This window comes from Sminthopsis crassicaudata, chromosome 2 (genome assembly GCF_048593235.1).
Source record: "Sminthopsis crassicaudata isolate SCR6 chromosome 2, ASM4859323v1, whole genome shotgun sequence".
Taxonomy (NCBI): domain Eukaryota; kingdom Metazoa; phylum Chordata; class Mammalia; order Dasyuromorphia; family Dasyuridae; genus Sminthopsis; species Sminthopsis crassicaudata.
This window is the reverse complement of record NC_133618.1, coordinates 681,997,888-682,010,873: the sequence shown is the minus strand read 5'-3', so window position 1 is coordinate 682,010,873 and position 12,986 is coordinate 681,997,888. Positions and strand designations below refer to the sequence as shown.

The following is a 12,986-nucleotide window of genomic DNA, read 5'->3' as shown; positions in this document are numbered from 1 at the left end:
GTAATGAATCATCTCTGATGATTTCCTTGGTTTTCCTCTTAGAGTTTGGGATAGAAACTGCTTCTTGGGGTTTGCGGTTTTTCTCTCTTGGCCAAACCCATTTCCTCCTTGAGGCCTCGGTGTCTACATATTGGGGCTAATTATAGCTCAGAAAAAGGCTTAATAAGCTTCCAAGAACATTAAAAATAGTTCTGCTGAAGGATCTTGGTTGTTTCATTGTAAATTAATCACTTCCTCATGGTGGAGATTTCTTTCCAGCGTGCCTTTAAAACGTTCTCTGGGAGAGCCTCTCCTCTTGGGGGAAGGCGGCTCTGGCACAATCTCTGCTTAGCAGCTGGGCGGTTCAGTGGCTAGAGCAGGGGGCTTGAACCCTGCTTCAGGCATCTACTGGATCTGCTTAACTCTCCCTGCCTTGGAATCCTTATCTGTAAAATGGGATAATAATAACGTCTACCTGCTTCCAGGCTTGGAGTGAGGATCAAAGGAATGAACACGGGTCAAATGCCTAGAATCTCTTATTCTTGTCGTTCTTAGTGACGAATAAGCATCGCAAGGAGGAGTATTATTTTACTGGATCCACTTGCCATTTTCTACCGTTGCCTGGACGGGGAAACTCCGAGGAAATCCGGCCTTGGAGGAAGGGAAGCTGGATCTATGAGGAGCTCCCTGGGCCCAGTGAGGCGGCCCTTCTCTGCCCGTGGGCTCCGAGACTGCCGGGAGCAGAGACAGGAAAGGCCCTACAGCCGGGAGGGGTCCGCTCTCCACTCTTTCCCAAGGCTCGTTTCTGGGGGCGACAGCTAAAGCCCTTCAGGGCCGTTAATTATTCTCATTTCATTGTATCGAAAATGATGCCGTGTCCCATCGCTGAAAGATTGGGGGCAATTAGACCTCGGGAAGCCTTTCTGCAGGAATTCATTAGGAGGGGGAATCTATTTCTGTACCAAGTACTGTCAGGCTGCTAAATCTCCCTGAGCGTGAAAAGGCACAACTAGCTGGCCTTGCGTGGTCTCCCTTAATGCTGAGATGGTGAGCCACGGGGGCCAAGTGGTTTGGGGGGACGGGAGCCTGTCAATGTCAAGGCTCCCACCCGACAGACAGAACGGCGTTATGGTGTCTCCCCTCGGTGAGCTGCATGACTTAGTGAGTGAGGAAGGCTGGGTGATGGGGGAGAAGCTAAGCCGGGGGCTGGTATCTTATGTTGAGAAGCAGGATGGTGGGAGGACACAGAGCTACACTGGGGCAAAGGAGAGACCCGGGGGAAATCTGATGGATGACTGGGCTCCGCATGTAAGGGGAAGCCCCCCTCCATCTCTCCTTGCCTCAGTTTCCTTATCTCTAAAGTGGAGAAAACACTCAGGATCTCTGTCTCTCAGGACTGCCCTCAGAACCAAAGGAGAAAAGGTGCGGCAGCAATTTGCCAAACTTGGAGTGCGGTTGGAAGGTTGGCTGGGAGTATTAAAAACATCTGGCTCCCCTGCAGAAGCTCGGCTGTAACGGGACACTTGGAGCTCATGTCTTCCTGGCTCACTCTAACCTGAGGGGAAGCCGGTGACCGCATCTGTCACCCAGGCTGTGGGCACTGGCCAGGGGAAGCTCGAGGGCCACTAAGCCCACACCCATTTTACCTGATTCAGGGGAGGTACTTAATGGTCCTTACCCAGCCCGTCTACTAGAGGCCTTTTCCAACTTGGTAAAGTACTCACACCTGTGAAGGTGATCCCAGCCAGCGAGAACAGAAGCGCTGAGAACCCTAAAAGATGGCGCACATTTGTTGATGGGGAAAGTGGCCATGGATGACTTTGTTGGGCTTGACTGCTCACCCTCAATGTGCATTTCTCAGCTTCTAGTAGATGTAGTGAGAGAAATGAAAATAAATGGAAAATGAAGCACTTGCTATGTGCCAAGAGGACTGGGATGGAGGAGTCTCAGTGCTCAAAGAGCTCATGGGCTTTTTTTAAATTAAAAAAAATTGAATATAAAATTTCTAGTAGACAAGTATCTATTCTTTCTCCCTCCTACTTCCTCACCACATACACTTGAAGGGCAACAGATGTGAGACTCCTTGCAACAAATATTCAGTGTCAAGAAAAATAAACGCTCCCATTGGCTCAGCCCCAAATCGAGCATCTCTGTTAGCAGGTGGGGGACTTTCTAAATCACTAGTCTGCTACGATCATGGTTGGTCATTGCCATGAGCAGAGTCCTAGTTGTTCATTTTACCAGGCTGTTGTTTGGTATAAATTGTTCTGCTGATTGTTTCCTTTACGTTGTCTGGTTTAATGTAAGATTCAAACAATGCCTGTCCCCCCTGCCTCTTCCACTCCCACCCTCCAATAGCATGTGCTGATTTCCATCCAGTCTCCCTAGTTCTCTCTTCCCTTCCTTCCTTCCTTCCTTCCTCCTTCCCTCCCTCCTTCCTTCCTTCCTTCCTTCCTTCCTTCCTTCCTTCCTTCCTTCCTTCCTTCCTTCCTTCCTTCCTTCCTTCCTTCCTTCCTTCCTTCCTTCCTTCCTTCCTTCCTTCCTTCCTTTTCTTGCTTGCTTGCTTCCTTACTCCCTTCTTTCCTTCCTTCCTTCCTTCCTTCCTTCCTTCCTTCCTTCCTTCCTTCCTTCCTTCCTTCCTTCCTTCCTTCCTTCCTTCCTCCCTCCCTCCCTCCCTCCCTTCCTTCCTTCCTTCCTTTTCTTGCTTGCTTCTTTCCTCCCTCTCTCTTCCTCCTCCTCCTTCTTCTTTCTTCTTCTTTCTTCTTTCTTCTTCATACCTTTCAGGTCATATTATTGTTGTTCTTTAGTTGCACCCTACTTTTGGGGGGATTTTTTTTCCTACAGAGATACTGGAGTGGTTTGCCATTTCCTCCTTAAGCTTATTTTATATATGAGAAAATTGAGACAAACTTGTCCAGAGTCATACAGTTATTAAATGTCTGAAATCAGGTCTTCTTGACTCCAGGCCCAGCACTCCATCCACTGGATCACTAACTGCCCCAGATCACCTACTGATTGTTTAAATATTCTCATCTTCATTCTTTCCATGCCAGTTTTTTTTAAAGAAATACCTTACATTTTCTTCTATTATTGTCTCTTTTGACTTTATTTTAATATTATTATCTTATAAAGTCTTTAACTTGTATCATCTGTTCTACTTTTCAGAGAGTTTATTACTTGGTAGTTAGGTGGTATGGTGTATAAAGCTCTGGGCCTGGCATCAAGAAGACTCATTTTCCTGGATTCAAATCTGGTCTCATATACTTCCTAGCTGGGTGACTCTGGTCAAGTCACTTCATTCCTTTGTCTCAGTTTGCTCATCTATAAAGTGAATTGGGGAAGGAAATGGCAAACCATCCTAGTATTTTTGTCAAGAAAATCCCAGATGGAACCATGGAGATTTTTATACAGCTAAAATGATTGAATAATAGCAGCAACCCTTTACTTGGACAAGGTTTTTTAGTTCTTGTGCTAAAGTGTATATTAACTTTCCAAGTGTTCTCCATAGCTCTGATATTCCCCTATACTTTCTTCTCTTACTCATTTGATTCATAATATTATTTTAATTCTTACATTATTTCTTTTAGGAATTCTAATTGATATTAGAATCTGAGCTGCATTTTTCTTTGTGGCTTTGCCAGTTAGAGTTTTGGCATTATTTTCATTTTCCGGGTTAGACATTCTTAGCCTCCCAGAAGCGCTCTCTCTCTCTCTCTCTCTCTCTCTCTCTCTCTCTCTCTCTCTCTCTCTCTTTCTCCTTTTTTTTTGTTTACTTGTTCTTCCATTTGTTTACTTTGGCATCCTGGTGTTGCTAGCCTCAGTGAGACCTCTAAAGGCTGAGTGTGTGATTCTGGACTGGGGCCTGAGCTTGAGACCAACTCTGGGCATTCTGTGTGCTGGCTCTGCTTTATGGTCCTTCTGGGAAACCTTTTGCTGCTGACCTGGACTAGGGGCTAAGTCCTCGATTAATTCAGTGTGTCCTGAGCCCTTCTGGGTTAACTCAGAGATTTGAGTATTGGCACTTGGGTTAAGTGACTTGTTCAGGGTAACCCAGCTAGTAAATTAAGAGTTAGAGGCTGGCTAGATTTGAACTCAGGTCCTCTTGACTTCAGTCAGTAGTAAAACCTGTGACCTCCAGGATCCCTACACACATAACTCACATTTGGCAGCAACCAAGACTGATTAGAAATCCTAATGGAGGCAGGCAAAATTGACCACGAATTTTGCTGCAAAAAATCATTACCGGACTTTGCTTCTGGAAGGGTAGACCATATGTTAGAGAAATCAGATCGGTATTAGGGGTGAAGGAAGGGGGATCTTAAGCTGGTACCCTCAAGAGGAAGTCTGGGAACCACGGAGTGAGGAAGCGTGGTGGAGAAAATTTGGGTGAAGGTTAACAGGGAGAAACAAGAGTGATTTTGTCATTGGAGTAGATTTTAGGCCACCTGCATGGAAAGAGGAAATAGATGGAGAGTTTGGGAAATATCATGTGCCTGGTTCAGAAGCACAAATAGCATCTGGACATCTGTGGGAACTCTGTGCCAAGAACAGAGCAGCAAATAGCTTCTTGACTTGACTTAGTGATAATTTCATCCCTCATAAGGTGAAGGGAACAAGGGGAATTCTATTCTGGATCTCTTTCTAGCTAATAGGGAGGGACTGGCAGCTGGAATGGAAATGATTCTAACTTAGGGAGGAAATGACCCCCTCTCCCTTGGAGAGTCGGTGCCAGAAGAGAGGCACAGTATGACATTATGACCCTAGATTTGGGGGAAGAAGCTTTCAAATGGAGCAAAGGAAATATAAATAAGGTTTCCTGGTTTAAAATGTCTTCATGCACCCCTGCCCAAGAGGAAGGAGAGACGCTGTAGAATGAAATCTGGGGACAAAAAGCAAACAAGTTCCACAAAGAGGAAAAAGAGAAATTCTCTGAACACACTGATGTGGATGCACAGGAAACTCACCAACCGAAGTAGATTTTAAAAGAAATGTATACAAGATGGGCACTAGGGCAGAGAACAACGAATTTAAGGGCAAGACAATTCCATAAAAAACAACATCTTGAGATTGAAATCTGAGAATGAGAGTGTTAAGTGAAGCTGGGAGCCAGAAAAGTTTGGGTTTAAAAAGAGAAGAAGGAGGAGCAGAGAAGGGAGAGGGTTTCTGCTTAATGTGGGCAGGACAAGGACAACAGAGGAGGCAGAGCAGCTTAGCTGCAATTTTGCCAAGGGGAGTGAACTTTGCCCTTGAGATGATGGAGTGACAAGGAATTGGTACCCAAGCTGAGTAAGGTGATGGGGAGTAAAGGAAGTACCCAGATGACCTGGAAGAATCCAAGTCACTTTGATTGGATTATCCAATCAACTGCCATGGCAGTTACCAAATGACTCCCAGATGTTATTGATAAGCCCTGCTCTGTGTGGGAAATAAATGGGAGAAGGGCTCACATTCCAATCCTCATGGAAGGAAAAGGGCAAACGTGAGCCAGCGGCAGCCAGGTGGCGCTGCAGTGGATCATATGCCTGGCCTCAAGTCTGAAGATCCCAGTTCAAAGCCAGCCTCAGACACTTAGGAGCTGGGTGGCCCTGCCAGTCACTTAACTGCCTTATCTGTAAAATGAGGGGAGCAAAAGCAAGGACTTGCTAAGGTTGTTGGGAGGATTAAGTGCGATAATGATCGCAATGTTTAGCATAGTACTCGACAAATAGTAAATGCTATAAAATGTTAGCTCTTCTTTTTATTCCTAGAAAAATTCTAGAACAGATTAAATAGTAACTTTATATCTAGATAGGGGAATAGTCATGACAAAATGATCACAGCACGGGTGTATTAGGAACAGGGTTTACCAGATTAACCTCACTTTCTTTTTTTAGAAAGCAGTTTTCTAGCAGATGTAGGAAACGATGTGGATATATAGTTTTTCTGAACTTTTAGCAAAGCTTTGGATAAATAATCTGTTACTCTTGTTGAGAAGGAAAACCAGGAATTCAACAAAAAGACAGAACCCTTGTTGCCCGAGAACCAAATGTGTAACATTTTACCCTTTGACTTAATACTGTTCCCCAGTACCCTGAATGAGTCTGAGGCTGTTGAGTCTCTGACATTGACTCGAATCACCACAGATTATTTCCCCTCCCAATATTAGGGGTCCAGGAAACTCCTTTTAAGCATTTCACAAGGAGAGTGGCTTATGCAAAGGGATATATATTCCAAAGGTTTAGAAAGAACAAATTACAAATTCCCTCTTCCCCACACAGGGGAATTCCCCTGTACTCTCTTGGCCACTGGGGAGAGGAGAGGTAATAGGCTCACAGATTAATTCAGTTCCCAAATAGCATCATCAAGTTCCAAGGCCAAAGTTCCGCACTGAGTTGGGTCCCAGGACTCTGCCTTCTTCCTGCTAGACGGGTTGTAGCACTTGGCCTGGACTCTTGGGTTCCAAGGTCACCATAGAATAAGCTCCCCACTGAAGGACTCTGCTTCTTGCTCCTAGAACTCCAAAGGACAAAGCTAAATCAGGCCCTGAAGGCCATTTCTGAAGGCCACAGGCTTCAGGGGAAAAGGAAGTGGCCCTTCTCTGCCCAGCTGCTGAATAGTCCCAGTGCTTTGTACTTAGGAAACTCCCCCCCCTCAAAAAAATAAACTTCCCAAGTTGGAGGCAGTGGTTGGAGAGCAGATGTTCTGAGAAAAGCCTGGCTGGCAGAGGGGATGGCAGGGTCAATATATGATGGCAACTGGATTGGTGGTCAAGAGACTAGTCGTAGACCCTCAGGGGCAACAAGAGGTAACAGGTCCCAGAATTAAGTATAAACTAGGTCTATTGTACTCCCCTCTTATCCAGTCTCCCTTGGAGTATTAGATTCACTTCTGGGCTTGAAGGCGAAGTTTAGGAGTTTAAGAGCATCGATGAACTGAAGTTTACAGAAGAGAAAGCCTGACATGTGAAGGGTCTTGAGACTGGGCTGTATGAAGACTACTTGAAGAAAGGCAGCTTTTAATCCAAAGAAGAAATTCTCAAGGATTACACGGTAGCAGCTTGCAGGCACTTGAAAGAGGAATTTGATTTGCTTTGTTTGGCTCCCGAAGACATAACCAGGTCCCAGGTGGAATTTAGCAAAGAGACAAATTAAGCTGAACATAAAACAAAGGGGACATGGTTTTAGCCAGAGGCTGGATGGCCACTTTGGGCATATATTCCCCTGGAGGTTCCTTTTGTGCATGAGAGGTGGCTGGCGTCACAACAGAACTCTGAGCCTGGAGCCCAGAAGATCTGAGGTCACACTGAGCTTTGGACACTATGCCCTTGGGCGTCATTTAACTTTTCTCAGCCTCAACTTTCCTCTTCTTTAAAATCAACCTAATAATAGTCGTTTCTCCTTAAGTTTGTTATGAAAATGTGATGAGATGATACTTGTAAAGCACTTAGTTCAGTGCCTGGAACATAGTAGGCGCTCAATCAATGCTTCTTCCCCTTTCTGCTTGCATGTGTTGGGACAGATGGCCACTGAAGTCCCTTCCTTTAGATTTCCATGGCTGAGACGCTATGACATGTTTATCCCAGGTGGCTGGAGAACATATAACAATGACAACAACAAATGATTATCATGGTAACCACTGAAGAACTGATTCTGGGGAAGACTGCTTATAACCTAGATTCCAGTCATGCATGCAGTGCCTCAGGGGTGGAAGTGACTGAGAGGGCTGAATTTATCCTGTAGTATTTGTGTGTGTGTGTGTGTGTGTGTGTGTGTGTGTGTGTGTGTGTGTGTGTGTAAGAGTGTGTGTGTGAGAGTATGAGTATGAGTGTGTGTGTAAGAGTGTGTGTAAGATTATGTGTGAGTGTGAGTGTGTGTGTGTAAGACTATGTGTGAGTGTGTGTGTAAGAGTGTGTTTGTGAGTATGAGTGTGTGTGTGTGTAAGACTGTGTAAGAGTGTGTGTGTGAGTGTGTGAGTATGAGTGTGTGTGTAAGACTATGTGTGAGTGTGTGTGTAAGAGTGTGTTTGTGAGTATGAGTGTGTGTGTGTGTAAGACTGTGTAAGAGTGTGTGTGTGAGTGTGTGAGTATGAGTGTGTGTGTAAGACTATGTGTGAGTGTGTGTGTGTTAACACTGTATTTTGGGGGAGGCACAGAATAGCAGTTTCCAAAGAACTGAAGGTGACTATCCCACAGAAGGCAATAGGAAGGTGCGCTGTGGGTGTGAGCAGGCTGTGACTTGTGAGAAAGGAGGAACTTGAGAGAAGAATGCAGAATGTGGTCAGGGCAGAGAACGTGGATCTGACCTTCAGTACCCGAGAAGACTCCCTGTTGTGAATCCACAAGGGTTGTGCCAGAGAGACGGGCTCCGGTTCGAAGAAGAAACGTCTGAGAGGAGCTCATGGTTCCCATGACTCTTTGAATATTGTTAAACTGGCAAATGTCTAGGGGAAGATGCCCAGGATGATGAAAGGCCGCGAGATCCCACCAAACACTGATGTATCAAGGGAATATTTCCTCTGGGAGAAGAGCAGGCTTAGGCAGGACAGAATACTTGACTTCATTTATTTCCAGGCGCTCAAGAGAAGGGCTTGTTCTGGAACGCAGAAGGTAGCAATGAGAGTGAGAGGGAAGCGTTTCAGAGTCGGGCTTTGGCGTGAGGGGAGGAAAAGATGACAGACAGGGCTGTTCTGAAGGGGAGCGGGGAGTGGGTTCCCCACACCTTTCCCAGACTCTTCAACGGGTCCGTGAGTGCTATGGGGTCCTGACTGGTAAACGTCACACTATGGGGTGAAAGCCATTCCAAGGGGGGGTGGGAAACTATCAGAGGGACACTGTCCCTCATAAAAGGTTGTATGTGTCTGGGATCTTATTCAAGCTGACCAGCACGTAGCCTTGTGGGGTCCTTATTGGGTTGAAGATCATAAGAAGGATCTGGTAACCAGGGGCAAACTACAGCAAGACAAGGACACAGGGACCAGAACACAGCCTTCACTGCGTCCGTCACATGACCCTGGGAGTCTGAGCACTCACCCAAGGTTCCTGGGACCCAGGCCCCCGATTAGAGCTGATTGCAAAGCACAATTCAAATCCCTAATGCCATAGGGACTCTGCAGTTTCTCCTCCCCTTGTTTGGTTTCTATAATTAGCGTGGGACGTTTTTTGGTGGGGATCCATTGAATAACCTGGTCATCACCTCAGACTGCAGGGAGGGATCTGGGATCCATTGAGTAGATCCATTGGATTCTGGCAGCTGCCCCCAGACAGCCCTTCTGTAAGTGACCCGTTGTGATTATTAACCCATTCGTATTCTCATAATGGAGCCCCCTGCTCCTGGTACGCTTAGCCCGAGCCTTGGTTAGGGATGGGGAAGAGGAGGCTCAGAGTTGCCGTGGTTAGGACGTTTTGCACCTTCATGTTGTAAATGGGTCTCCTATTAACGTGATCACACAGGATGAGCTTTGGAGCTGCTCTTCGATCTGAGAGATTCAAACGCCCTCCAGGGGGCAGCTAGGGGGCGCAGTGGATAGAGCACCAGCCGGGAATTCAGGAGGACCCGAGTTCAAATCTGGTCTCAAACACTTAGCATTTCCTGGCTGTGTGACCCTGGGCAAGTCACTTACCCCAGCCTCAGGGGGAAAAAGAAAAGAAAAGAAAAGAACAAAACAAATGCCCTCCAGTCTGATACCTTCATTGCTAAAGGACGCCACTGAAGCTCTGAACAGAGAAAGGTCTTTTCCAGAGTTCCTCAATGGAGAAGATATGGGATGGAGTTGATGCTTTGCCCATTCCTCGTTCCCCACCCAAGTCTTTCTGTGCAGTCAGACTGGGTCAGCCAAGGAGACGGGGTAGAGAAGGGTGCTTTGCATGTCCCCGCTTCCCCCTTTGGGTCCCTTGCTCTTCCCCTTGGGATATATACGGTCTCTTCACTCCTTCTCTCCCGCCTCAGCTGCTCAAGAGCCTCACGTGGCTTAGCGTCTCCAAAAGCCTCCCATTCTCTGAACCATCCCTCCCTCCCCCTCCAGTAATAATGCGACAACCCACTTTCCCAGAATTTAGAAATGTGCTTCCGTACAGCCGTCCCTGAGATGATGAGTATGTAGGAATTAATACTGGCGTTTGCTGGGGAGGGATCGGGGAGGCCTCCCACCTTGCCCATCATCCCACACAGAGAGAGGGATGGAGCCGAACCTCGGTCCAAAATCACCTGTCCCCAAGTCCAGCGTTGTGCCAGCCCTGACGCGGTGACTTCCAGTACGATAATACTGATGGTTAACAACAGCAACAACAACTTCACCCACTTTCCATTGCCTCAGGGTCCTGCTGGGTTACAGACTGGCTAGCCAGAGAAAGAAATGCAAGAAGAGAGGGTGATGAAAGGCAGGGACATCTGCTTGCCACTCCTCGCTTCCACAGGGACCGAGCCTGGCAGAGCTGCGCCCTGGGGAGCAGCAGGGACGTCTCTGCAGGATCTGCTTCCCGAGGAAGGGACAGTCAGGTCCATATGTCCTTGTCCTTCCTTCCAGAGCGATGCTCTCCCCTTTCTATGTTTCTCTCCCCATTTCAATCGATCTACACAGTCAAATAAGACATTTTGTGCTTGGTCTGAGGAATATCATTTTTGCTCCAAATCCTTCTACGGCTCCCTATCATCTGCCTAGAAAAGAGCCTATTTTTTTGTTTGGAGCCCAAGTACCCCCTCCCCCAATCTGGAGTCACCCTGTTTTCTAGACTTATTTCACCTCATTCCCCCCAATACTCTTTCTGCACCAGGCCGACTTGGCTCTGCTCTCTGCTGCCCACTTGTGCCCCTGCTCACAGTTTCCTATGCGTGAAATGCTCTTTGTTCAGCATTTTGTGCCTTGAATTCTTACCTAACCGTTAGAAAACCAGCTTCGACTGAGCTTCCCCTACCAAAAAGGGTGAGAACTGAAACCATTTATTGCAGGGCTTTGCCATGTCCCTCTCTCAGACCCCCAAGGTCAGGGACCAAGTCTCACCTGCGCCCCGTGCCTTCCCCCATGTCCAGCACAGGTTCCGCGTACAGTAAGGACTTAAGCCCTTCGAAGCTCGCCTTATTTCGTAGGCAGGTGCCTCCTAGCCCTAAATATAGGGATGACTAACAGTGGTAATTTCAGGCATCAGAGGAGGAAGCTGGGCTTGTGTGTGGTACTGTCGGTGATCCATGTTTCAGAGGCCTAAACCTGGATAAAAGCTTTCCCTGTGCATGAGGTTATATCTCAAAGAGAAGCTTCCTTAATGTTTGCAAAGCTCCTTGTGGAAACAAAAGTGCTGCACGGATGCTGCTGTGGTCTCTTTAAGGAGGACAGTGGGCAAGTTGGAAATGTCCAGACCGGGGTGGCCAGGGGACTTAAAACCCTGCCAGATGAGGATCCATTGAGGGAAGTGGGATGGTCGGAAACGGCCACTTCTGGAACCCGAAGGGTTGTCACATGAAAGGGTTGTATGGACCCAACAATGTGGACCTGGAGACATCTACAGGATATCCTCAGGACAAGGACCAAGAAAGAGAACTATCCTTCCATGCTACCTGTGCAGATGGGGAGCTCCTGGTCACTTGGCCTTCAAACAGAGGCTCCGGGACCACTTGAAGACGACACAGGGAAGGAATTTGCTCGAGGAGACTGGGGTTGTGGACCATTTCGTACTTAACGTTCTACAACTCAGACTGGGGAAAGTGATGGACACTGAGCTGAAATAAGGGCATTGTGATGGGGCACAGTGCCTTTAGAAAAGGACTTTTTTACCCTTTTGTGTCCTGGACTATTCTGGCAGGCTGGAGGACGTCTTCTAAGAATTAAAAAAATACAGGGCTTTGATTCAGCAGTGCTATTACTGGGTCTGTGTCCCCAGGAAAGCCCCATAAAAGAGGGAAAAGGACCCTGTGCGAAAATGTTTGTAGCGGCTCTTGTTGTGGCGGCAAAGACTTGGAAAGTGAGCAGACCCATCCATGGCGGAATAAGTTATGGCGTATGAAAGTAATGGAATACGATTGTTCTATTAAATATGATGAATGAGGATTACAGAAAGGCCTGGAAAGATTCACATGAAGTGATGCTGAGTGAAACAAGCGGAACCAGGAATACACAGTGCACAATAACAGCAAGAATGTGCGATTTTCAATCTGAAAGGCTCAGTTCTTCTAGCGATCCAAAGCAATCCCAACTTTGGACAGAAAATGCCATCAGCACGCAGAGAGAGCTATGGACACTGAATGTAAACCAACACATGCTATGTTCACCTTTTTCTTCTTTCACCTCTTGTGATTTTCCCTTTTTGTTCTGATTTTTTTCTCCCAATATGATTCAAAAGGAAATGTGTTAAAAAAATGAATACATGTATAACCAGAAAAAACTAACAAAAAACACCATACTCCATAACTGAAGAAAATGCTGAATTTTAGCTAGAGATGAGTGAGAATAAAGATAGGTGTTCTCCAAGTTCATTGAACTTTTTTAATTAAAGCTTTTTTATTCTTCAAAACATATGCATGGATAATTCTTCGACATTAACCCTTGCAAAACCTTGTGTTTCAATTTTTCTTCCTCTTCCCCCATCCCCTCCCCTAGATGACAAGTGATTCAGTATATCTTAAAAATAGTAGAAATATGTAAAACCCAATATATGCATACATATTTATACAATTATCTTGCTGCACAAGAAAAATCAAAGAAACCAGAAAAAACATGAGAAAGAAAATAAAATGCAAGCAGACAACAACAAAAGAGTGAGAATGCTGATGTGAGCCACACTCAGTCCCCACAGTCCCTCTCTGAGCGCAGATGGCTCTCTTCATCACAAGACCATTGGAACTGGTTTGAGACATCTCACTGTTGAAGGGAGCTGAGTCCATCAGAATTAAGCATCCTGTAATCTTCTTGTTGCGTGTACCATGATCTGGTTCTGCTACTTCACTCAGCATCAGCTCCTGTCACTCTCTCCAGATTTCTCTGAAATCATCCTATTGGTTGTTTCTACAGAACAATAATATTCCATAACCTTCATACATGTA

General features: G+C 46.3%; 1 protein-coding gene across 1 annotated transcript in view; it reads left to right on the top strand.

Moving 5' to 3' along the window:
- Nucleotides 1-12,986, top strand: part of STK32C (serine/threonine kinase 32C) — a 171,622-nt gene that overhangs the window by 84,554 nt on the left and 74,082 nt on the right. The window lies entirely within an intron of this gene.